The 11,371-nt window shown below is 48.6% G+C and overlaps 1 pseudogene; it reads right to left on the bottom strand.

Annotated features, from left to right (window-relative positions):
- Window positions 1-3,262: 3,262 nt before the first annotated feature.
- On the bottom strand, window positions 3,263-10,862 carry LOC143299565 (elongation factor Tu, mitochondrial pseudogene; annotated as a pseudogene).
- Between the last annotated feature and the right edge of the window lie 509 nt (window positions 10,863-11,371).

Below are 11,371 nucleotides of genomic sequence, written 5' to 3'. Positions count from 1 at the left end.
CCCTGTGCGAATCTGGGTCCGGCAGATCTGCGGAAGAAACCCTTCGGTTCAAGGAGGGAAAAGGGGGTTACAGCAACGCATGGGAGTGCAGAGAGCAAGTGAGACCCGAAAGGGTATCTTGGGCATCCATGATCCGGTCATCCTCCAGTCTCTCGACTTTTTCTTGCCACTGGAAATTGGTGGACCCCACGAGAAGTGAGGGCGACGTTTTCGCAAACCCCTTCACTTTAAACAAACCACGCGCAATATTAGTATCCCCAAAAAGACCCTTTTCCCTTCATCTTTTTATCACCCCCCAATCCCGTGGCGACAGGCGAGCGACGAAACACGGTGTGGGTACACTGGCGTCGCCCGCAGACCTGCACGCAGGGGGTAGGTAGGGGCGTTCTTTCGACGGGCAGCGAGGAGTCGGGAGCCGTCTGAGGTTGAGCGCCCCCTTTTTGGAAGCACTGCCACCTCCCGGGGTAGGAAGGGGCTAGAAAAAAGGGCCCTAAAAATTTTGCTCCCTTTTCAACCCCCGGCCAGCAAAAACCCCCGGGGTGCGGGGCCCCCCAAAAGCGGTCGAAACAAAAAGAAAGAAAAAAAAAAAACAAGGATCGTTCTCCCCATTTGGGCTTGGGAAAATAAAGGGCTTCCCGGACGAGATAACGCAGACGACCCAAAGGGAAAAACCCCAGTTGATCCGAATCGCCCCGATAAACTCGCATCGCAGCCTTGAGTGAGATCGGCTTTCAGGCGAAGGCGGTCGTGACGGGACTGGTTACACCTTCTTCTGGGGTACAGGAACAAGAGCGGTGGGGGGTTTTGGGTTTTTCAGTAAAACAGCCTTGCACAATGTGGAATCCCAAAGGGATCAACGATGGCTTATGCCATGAACTCCCCCTGGATCTGGCCCGAAGACCCCCACCATGCAGGCCTACCCCCAACCCTGACCAAACCCGTAAGGAAGGCGAATTTTTAGAGGCCTTACTCTGCATTTGCCTCCCAAAGCAAAAGCCCATTTTGGGACTTCAAAGCAAGTTGGCTCTGACTACCTTGGGATGGGGTTTGGAAAGCAGGTGGGGGGCCCTGCAACCCCAAAAGGATTGCTTTTTCTTCAACCTGGCAGAGCCGAACTGTGATAACCAAACCCCTTTTTCCCCCCAGAAAAGACTCATGGGGTGCACCCCCGCTCAAAATTGGCATCTCATCGATTTTGTCATCGTCGGAAAAGGGGTAGGCAAAATACGGAACAAAGACCATGCGCGGAGTTTGGACGACCATCCCTTGTTCTCGAAACTAATACGAATAAAACCCAAGAGCGCCCCCCAAAGGCAGAAGGGTCCAAAACGGGTCAACATCGCTAAGCGAAAAAACATCACCCTCAAAAATCCTTTTGGGGCGCTGGAAAATCGGCTGGAACCCCCCTTTGGCAACCCGAATTGGATCTGCTGGAACCCGCGAGTTTATCTATTTTACAGTTCAGAACCCCCGGGCCCCTACCGAAAGCCAAAGATGGTTTGATAAAACTGTGATGAAATCAACAGCTTTGGATGAGAAACCCGTTGATCAAGCCCACCTAGAACCCAAAGTCCACATCAAAAAAAGGGGTCATACAAGCCTCCGCAGGACTGTTTAGAAATTAAGCCAGAGCGTAAATGGATGACAAAGTGATGAGATCAGGGGTTTTGGCAGGAAAATATGAAGAGGTTCTATAGCCTTAAAAAAATCCTACCCCCACATCCCCAGGATCCCCCCCTCCCCAGGGAGAGGGAATCCTTTATCACCCAAGGAAAAATTCTCGAATGAGGGGGAGCATTCAAAAAGTTTAAATCGCCCTTCCCCCCATAAATGATGAAAACCATAACCCTCTCCCCCAAAAACCCCCCCAACGAAGCCCCGGACGATCCGCCAACACTTCTGGACCAAAAGCAAACCGTCTGTATCCGTGGCAAAGACCCGGCTAGACCCAACCCCAAGGTCTACAAGGGGTGAGGCCCGTCTGACTGAGAACTTCATCATGTACTCACTAGTGAAAGAAGAAGATCCCCCCGGTTTTTTAAAAGCTCTATCATTTACTTTACAAACGAAAGGGGGAACCGGGAAACCCCTGATAACCACGGGGCATTTTTTTTGCTCTCCCTCGCAGGGAAAATAAATTCCCGGATCCCCATTAACCGCCCCAAGCACACCTTTTACCCGGTCATTTGCCCGGGGGCCATTGGATTCCGGGAAAAAGGGGAACCCCTGACTTGGGGTTTGCGCAAGGAGGGAAGAGAAATTCGGAGCAAAAAAGGGTTGTTCTACCTATGTCGACCTCATAAGGGCCCTTTGACCCTGATAGAGGGACTGTGAAGATCATGGCCAAGTACGGGTGCCCCCGAAATTTTTTTCCTTGGGGAGCCCTTCCCTGAAAGGGATGCAGCTGAGTCCAGGGCAATGGTGAAACATCTGCCCTTTTGCTGCCAAAAGGTGTCAGCAAGGTGCGTCCCGGCTCCCCCGCGTTCACTCATGTTCCTGCAATGCTTTCTGATGCCTTTAGAGGGCGAGTTAATCGGGCCCAAATAGAACAGATGGGAAGCTGTTTAACCCCGAAGGCTTAAGCAAAAAAAGAAGGTATGACAGACATCATCAGAACTTTTTTGTTTTTGATGATTGTCCCTCAACGCTGGTCTGAACGACATGCAACTCACGTCGACAATTTGCCCTGCCCGCAGGAACTTCGGCCTTACCATCAGACGAGGAAAACTGAAGTTTCCATCACCGCCCCAGGAAACCCCGTTGAGCCCAAAACCCCCAGTCAAGGGAGAGTCAGTGCGGTGGGGCGGTTACTTTCCTTTTGGGACAACTTTAGAAATGCGACCCCGACGAGAAAGTGAACGTCAGGATTGAAAGCAAACGAATTTTGGTAGATCATGCAAATGTCTGGAACAAAGGGCTTTCTTGAGACCAAGAAAGGTTACAGAGCGTAGTTTCCCCACACAAAGTAGCCCGCGAAACTTTGGAAAATGTACCAAAGAATGCCCAAAAAAGCTGAAACCCCTTCCACACCAGCTAAGGAAGCTACTAACATAGTGGGAAGACAAGACCCCCGACACGAGTGCTCGCAAAAGCCACCTTTCCCCATTTCACCATCCTGAGCAGTCCCCGCTTCGCTGGGGCGGACCTGGCGCCATGCCAGACCACGGTCCCAAAAGGGTCTTTATGGGAGCTGCAACAAGGGAAGAGATCACACGGATCGAAGAACGCTTCAGAATCCTGAAGTCTCTTTAAAGCGTTTGATTCAAACCCCATCCCCGGGGGGAATCTGCAGTGGACCGCTGCTGTGCACAAAAGGGGCCCCGGTTTTGGGCCAAAAGGACTGCTGCAGCTGTTTGGGAAAAGCAGGCCCAAAATCAGGGAAACAAGCTCCCCCAATGATATGCCTGTCTTTTTCTGCCCCCCCTGTCAGCGAACATTTGTGCGAATTGGGTATTCAGCCTCTGCGCCTCCCAGATAGAGTCTGAGCATCTTCCCCCCCCCCCACCACCACCTCCCCCCATCCCCCATCCCCCTCTGGAGACAAGATGGCCATCTCGATTCCCATGGACAACCCCCACTGACATGTCTGTGCAAATCCAAAAGGGAGAGGAATCCCAGAGGGAGTGTCACGGCCCCTTTTCAAAAATTTTCATGGGGCAAATCCGGCGGCTCTGTGGGCGAATCGCTTTAGAAGCCAAGAGGGTTTTGAAGGCGTGGTTTTTTTCCCCCTTGGCACCGAATTCGCTGGGTGGTGAGGGTGGTTCTGCGTGTCCCCCTTTGGACATTTCTTTTCCCCCCCCTCTAAGACACCCCCAATGGACTCGGCTGCCTCATAGTGAATAGAATGCCCCGCGGGAGTAGCCATCCAAGGGGGCCACCGTTTGGAAACCGCTGTCAAATGTCCCCCCGGGGAATGTCCCCCCCGTGCAGAAGGAGGGCAACCCTGCTCAAGTTGTCCGAAGCCGAGTTGGGGAGGATGGCATGTTGGTTTGCCATATGTGGTGCATCCCCAGTTGCTGAATAGGGGCCCTCATTCTGGAGTACATCATCAGAGAGTAACCCCCCCATCTGTGTGTGTGTATTGTGTGGACCAAATAAAGACAGAAGTTGGCTCAAACCTGCCAACTGGCAGGATTGAGTATGGTTAACAGTGTTGTTAGTGCGTTCAGACATGACTGTGGAAATCTTACTCATACCTAGAAAGGATGAAAATATATTGCACCAACCTGGTTTTGGTGAGTGTTGGTTGGAGACGACATTGGAGGTGGTGTGGGTTGTGATGGAGTGGGTAGGGGTGGGAGAGGTGGAAGAAGAAAAGCAGAGGTATTTGCAGTGGCAGAAATAGCTGGGCCTGCATGTCCTGATGAGGGCAATCTGAGCTCAAGTTGAGACCGGTCACCCAAACGATTGAGGTAATTCTGCGTCCTGTTAGAAAACATGACAAAGGTCCCCCCAAAATAATTTATAGTGCTAAACACATTGAAACAAGTCAGATCAGTCTTGTGGGCCATGACAGAATTGGTATGAGTGCGTGCAGTATCATACATTTTTATAACTTATACAAAGTTTAAAAAACATTTAATTTCACATTTCCAAGCAATTTGCATGACTGTAAAGTGTATAACTGTGTTTTGGGGATCTTTGAGACATATCCAAGACTGCCAGGAGCAGGATTTTCAGTTTTCTTTCATTGAATTGTAGCTTGTTCAGTGTCATCCATTGTTTTAAGTCTGAAATGCAGTCTTGGGTGCTTGTAACCATGTTGCCAAGTTCAGAAATGGAACCGGATGTACATCAGCGAGGATTTTGTGTGACAGTACATGTTGGTCGATCACACCAGACACAGGTCTGACATACAAAACCAACAGACAGGTCAAGCACAGAACCCTGTGGTACCCATAGTTCAGTGGTGATGCAGAGGAGTCAAGGGCCATCGACAGAGATTATCTGGGACTGAGCTCAGAGATGTGATTTCAGCCAGTTTAAAACTGTGCCAGAAATGCCAAGAGTTTTGAAGTCTAAACCGAAGGATGTAGTGATCAACAGTATCGAAAGCTGCAGAAAGATCCAACAGAGACAGAAGAGATACTTTGTTGTCATCAAAGGTGAGAAGATTATTCACCACTTTCAGGAGGGCTGTATCTGTATTGTGCCCAGCCCTATATGCAGACTGGTGTGGATCAGTCAGATTGTTCGCACTGAGATGGACCAAACAGAACAATTCTCTCAAGTAGTTTTGACATGAAAGGAAGGTTAGAAATGGTCAGCAGTTTTTATGAGGTATTTGGATCCAAAGAAGGCTTCTTTAGTAAGGGTCTAACAATGCAGACTTGTACTCATGGGGTAAAATACAAAATGAAGGTGAATGATTGAAGACATGAGTTATGGAGAACATCAACAAATCAAACATTGAGGATGCTGGGAGAGGATTGAGTTCACAAAATTTGCTGGGTAAAACTGTAAGACTCTCTCTTAGGGAACGTGGTGCCAATTAGGTCTGCATGAATACTTTCAACCATGTGTGTGTGTGTTGTGTGGGGTGTGTGTGTAACAAGGGTTTAAATATGGTGCATACGGATGAATGTTCTTCCTTCTTCCATGACCACACATTCGTGAGTAGAAGTCTCAATGGTATATATATATATAGGTTCGCAGTCTCTCTCCCCTCACTCTTTCTGTTTCCGTCATGGGAAGGTCCAACTCTTGAGTACTGTTTCAACTGTGTTTTTCAGATTTGTGTTGTTGTTTGTTTTTTGTTTTTTTTGGGGGGAGGTGGGAATGTGGGGGGAGAAGGGGTTGGTCTGCTCACAACACTTTAAAAATGTTACTTTAAAAGTTTGCATTTCTAACCAACGTATGTCCTACAAAGATATTCTGATGCATTTCAAAGCGTTTTGGCACCAGAACCCCATGTGTTGGGATCTTCAAGATGAGAGAGCCACTGGAGCCAGAGAGAAAGAAAGATCAAAACCACATCCAACTGATGGAAGGAAAGCACACACGTGATTCATGCTTCACACACAATTCTCTCAACCCCATGATCTACACTGGATGCAAGGCAGGGTGGTAATTTAATTATTATCATTGTTCAGAGAACAAAAATGGGTACTACTTCATATTCACAACATTCTAAACCACAGCAATGAATGCTACATTTGAGTTTGACTATTTTAATTTCACATTATCATGTACTTAGAATGTTCTATACTTCTATACAAGGAGTATAAACAGATGTCTTAAAATAAAATTCTAAAGAAGAAAAAGGTTACAAGATATTTATGGAAATACACTGTGTTTGATATCAAGTTACCTTGTAGTGCTGTAGCAACAAGGAAACACACACACTCTCTCTCTCTCTCTCTCTCTCTCTCTCTCACATACACACTTTTCTTTTTGTGTGTGAGCAGATAAGAATTTCACTGTTTTATATTTGACTGATTTTACATCAATACGATTCTTTTAATTAATGAAACCGTTTTCAAAGTTGACAACACAATATCAATGATAGTACTTGGAGAAAAACTAAATGATGTTCAGAAGATTTCTAATTTGCTAAACATCCTCACACAAATGAAATGAAATAGAACATCGTGAGAAAAATCTGGAATTTCACTCAGTCAAACCGAGAATGTTTTCCATGCTTTGACCAAGAATAAGTTTCAACAACTTGACAAGCTCTTTGCTCCCGTTTCCAACAAAAAATACTATCACCATATGTTGTGGCACACTGAGTAACAGAGTTAAAATGTCAAAACTGCAATCAATAGTTGCTTTTACTTTTTGTCATCAGACTTGTGAACATCCATGTAACTACCCCAGAGCTGTATGTCTGACTTTTTTTCTTGTTCTGTCTCTCTTTTCTTTTCATTTCATTCCACATAGTAGCACTTTTTTAAAAATCATATCCAGAACTCCTTTCTACTTGGCTGCTTACTCTTACAGCCTCTACTGCTGACTTTTTTTCTTGTCGCGTTGCAGCAAGGCGATCCTTCTCCAAGTCTTCAATGTTACGATCAGGAAGCATGCTGGTGATGACCCCATACCCAGAGTGCCGGTGCCATCTCGCAATGTGAAGCGAATGCCTTTCTCGATGACCATCTTCTTGCGCAGGTTCATGATGACGCGGGCGTCTTCCCCGGGCATGATCAGGTCTTTGTCAGGGATCTCCCGCAGGGCAGGAGCGTCCAGGTCGTGCAGAACATCTGAGTTTGGAAGAAGGGGGTGAAAGGCTTGGAGCGCCCCCCTCCTCCTTACTCAGCAGGTAGATCTGGGCCTCAAAATGGTTGTGCATGGTCATGGTGCCTGGCTTGCCCATCACCACACCACGTCGAAGGTCGTCACGTTTGATGCCCCGGATCAGAGCCCCCAGCTGATCCCCAGCCTCTGCTCGCTCCAACTGTTTCTTGAACATCTCAATGCCTGTGATGGTCGTCTTCCAGGTTTTGTCATAGCCCATGATCTCACAATCATCCCCTTTCTTCACCACACCTCGCTCCAACTTGCCTGACACCACAGTGCACGCCCCTGAATGGAAAAAATGGACTCGATGGCATGTAGAATGGTTTGTCCAAATCACGTACTGGCAGAGGATGTAGGAGTCCACTGCCTTGAGCAGCGCTCGCACTTTTCTGGGCCCCATCTCTGGCTCACGATCCTCCAGTGCACACAGTGCGGAGCCAATGATGACAGGCGTGTTGTCGCCATCGTAACCAAACTCTGTCAGCAGCTCCCTCACCTCCATCTCCACCAGCTCCAGCATCTCGCTGTCAGCAGCATCAGCCTTGTTGATGAACACCACCAATTTGCTGATGCCGATCTGCTTGGCCAGCAGCAGGTGTTCCCGTGTTTGGGGCATGGTTGCCATCTGTGGCTGCCACCACCAGGATAGCGCCATCCATCTGGGCAGTACCTGAAACACACAACAGGGTCACTTATTAAATCATTCATGTTGGCAAACAAAAATTATTTCTAAAAAAAGGTCCCCTTTGACAGGTTTAAGGAACCTTTCCTCTTCCTTGTTCCTTTAGCTGGGATATTGGTGGTTATCATTTTGAATCAATGTTTCCAATCAAGTTCAGCAATTTTAAATAAAGGCTGTCTTGTAATAGTTGTATATCTACTCCACTCTTCACTTTTCCATTCCCACATCAAAAATCACTGCCCCTACACTATCACTACCTTAAACCTATTTTCCACATTGACACCAATGTTTTATTTCTGCTGTAGTCTGTCAGACTCCTTCCCACCTCTTTCTCTTAGCCTTCTCAGTGAAAACCCTGTCTGTTGTTAAATTGAAAAAGGCATCATTAAAGTACTAATGCAAATTACTCAAATTACCACAAAAATGCTCCTCCCCACTCCCCTTCCTGCATCCACTCCCCACACACCCTTCTCTTTCATTCTCCCCCCCCCTCTGCCTCTCTTGTTTCTTTCTATCATACTATCTCTCCATCCAGTTCCACACTTGCCCTATTTCCTCTTCCTATAACTATATGTATTCACGCACACACACACACACACACACACACAGAGTAAAATCAGAGAAAATGTCTAAAGATGTATTTCTCAAGTGACATACAGACACTCACACACACACACACACACACAAACACAAGTTGGCAGCATTGTTGTGAAGACAAATCATTAGATAGTGTGTGTGTTTTTAACGGCCCTCTGAAATTGCAAATTTCAGAATTATTCTATTAATGACTCTGAGATGTCAAGTCTTGCAATGGGAAACACTGTTCTTTTTTCGTGTGTGTGTGTGTGTGTGTGTGTGTGTGTGTGTGTGTGTGCATGCATGTGTGTATGGGTGTGTGTGTGTGTGTGTATGTGTGCTTCTGCTTTCTAGGGTTTCTTCTGAAGTGCTTGGGACGCATGTCCTAGATATCTTATGACTTGAGAGTTAAATTTGAAACCTAAAACTCTTCCTTTCTTGCCCGATCCGCTCTTAGCCAATCAAACGCCTCTAAAAGCTATTATCGCTGAATCATTCCGTGGCCATCGAGAAAAATGCCCATGAGAACCACAGCAGAGACAGGCAGGCACTCGAGTTTGACATGGTAAGTACATGTATCACCAAACATGGAGTATAATACAAACTCCTCTTTTGGTTCATTACTGTACATGTCAAACTTGCAGAATTCAAGCAAATGGAGGAGGGCAACGTCTACTGGTTTGTATGGGGCGCCTTGTAACCGAGACGGCAGTGTTAGCCACGACAAAGGAAATCCCTTGGAACCATCAGCCCTGGTCATACGGAAATCCCTGAGGTAGAAATTTGATGAAGGGATTCTTAGACCGCCAGAAGGCTGCCTCCAAGGCATGCTGCAGTGGCACTGAGTGCTGGGAAAGCAGCTGGAGTAGCTATGGCCTGCATTTCATGAGCTCTGGGATTAAGACAGATGATATCCCTGTGAGAATGAGAGTAGGCTCTACGAATGACTTGGGAAACCAAGACCACCTAGCTGTTTGATTTGTGGTACAGATGGCAGACCTGTACCTCGCACAGAACTAGCAGACAGGTTGATCAGTGAGCCAGAAAGTTGGCCAGCTGCATGCTCGTATGGTTAGTAGGGGGACGTCCTGAGCCATACACCACCGCAACCATTTCTTCCAGCGAAAGTCATACAAAGTCTCAGTTCCCTCCTCCTTGCTTTGGTGACTATGGAGAGGAGGTCAGAGGAGGCACCCCCCTAGGTAAGTGCAGCGACACAGAGGCTGACCGAGGGGTCAAAGATTTCAATGGTAATGCTGACAGTTCCAACCGCACAGCAGCCACGCGTGCAGGTGGGGCAGTTCAGGATTGGAATGAGGAATCCCTGAACGTGGCTGTCTCAGCAGATGAAGTTTGGTTTCGAGTTTCAGGGTGGAACATGTGTCAGAGACTGAAGGTCAGGATACCAGGGCTGGGCTGGCCATTTCGGCACAATGAGAATCAACTGCGGGCGTTCCAATCTAGCTTTCCGTATCACCTTGGACAGAATTGGAAAGGGGAGGAAACGAGTAGGCAATCAGGACTGCTCCAGACTAAAGAGAGAGCATCCACTGCCCACACTTCCGGGTCGGCGACCGGAGAGACATAAGCGGGAAGTCTCTTGTTGAACTTTGTGGCAAAGAGGTCCACCATCGGCCGAAACCACAGTTCCCACAACCCCTGAAGGGTGTCCTTGTCCAGGGTCCACTCTGTGTGGATGACACTCTTGGACCTGCTGAGAGCATCTGCCAAGATGTTGGCTCTTCCTGCTATGTGTCTCGCTGAAAGTGCAATGCCCTTGCTGTGGTACCAACGGAGGAGAGACCTCAGTCCACAGGGAGAGGTCTGCCGAGTGCGCCCCCCACCCCACCCCCCCGGCGCGGATGGATGAGGATATGAAAATAAGCATCTTTCATATTGATAGAGGTAGCCCAATCGCCCTGTTGATGGCCTCCCGAATCTGTGCCTGCCTATCCATCTTGAATTTGATTTTGGGGAGGAATTTGTCGAGGGGGGACAAGTCCAAGACTGGTCTCCACCCTCCCGAGACCTTTGGAATCACAAACAACCAGACGTAAAAACCGGGGCCAGGCTCCGAGAGTTGAGATATCGCCCCTGTGCGGAGTAGGTGCGATACCTCTGTCTCTAAGATGCTCTCCTGCTCCGCCAAGCTGGGCACATAAGGAGTGGATCTTAGAGGGGGCGGTCATCGCCAAGGCAGCATGTACCCAGACTCTCGCACTGACACATCCAGTCGCTGAGTCCCAGAGCACGCCACTGATGTGCATGCCGGGACAAGTTTCCTACTTGGAGGGGAGGGGCTGAACGACCGGCGGTGCTGAATCAGGGCCCAGTCATTGGGGGTGCTGCCTTCTGGCTTGGGCATGGCTGGTTGGCTTGGACGGACATGAGGTGGTTTATTCCTCTGCCGCTGATTCTGCGCATGCCGCTTCGACTTAGGTGGCGTGGTATATGGAGGGGCCCTGGTGGCCGGTCTCAATGGCATAGAAGTTTTAGAACCCTGGCGCCCCTGGGAGGTGTGGGCTAAATATGAGGCCACCTCCCTGTTTGTCTCTGCCTGTGGCTGACAAAATGGGGTGCATACTGGCAAAGAGGGAGTGCTGCTGTGCTGGGATGGACGCAGGGCAGCCCTCTCCTCTATCGGAATGTTAGAGACGCGGAGAACGGCATCACGCCGAACTAGCACAGTACTGAAGTGAAGGCTGGTAGCTGTGTGTGCAGCTGCCGTGAGACCAGATGCTACCCTATTGCCAAAAGGTTTAACCTCTGGTCGGTGAAGAGGCCGGCAGGACAGAGGAAGGAGACCCCGTGTCCTGATTAACTGGACACTGTTCCCACAGCTCATTGGCCCTGTGAAGGAATGCATTGAAGAAG

Source organism: Babylonia areolata, chromosome 25, assembly GCF_041734735.1.
Source record: "Babylonia areolata isolate BAREFJ2019XMU chromosome 25, ASM4173473v1, whole genome shotgun sequence".
Taxonomy (NCBI): Eukaryota; Metazoa; Mollusca; class Gastropoda; order Neogastropoda; family Buccinidae; genus Babylonia; species Babylonia areolata.
Note: the sequence above shows the minus strand (reverse complement) of the source record. Positions and strands in the feature narration are given on the sequence as shown.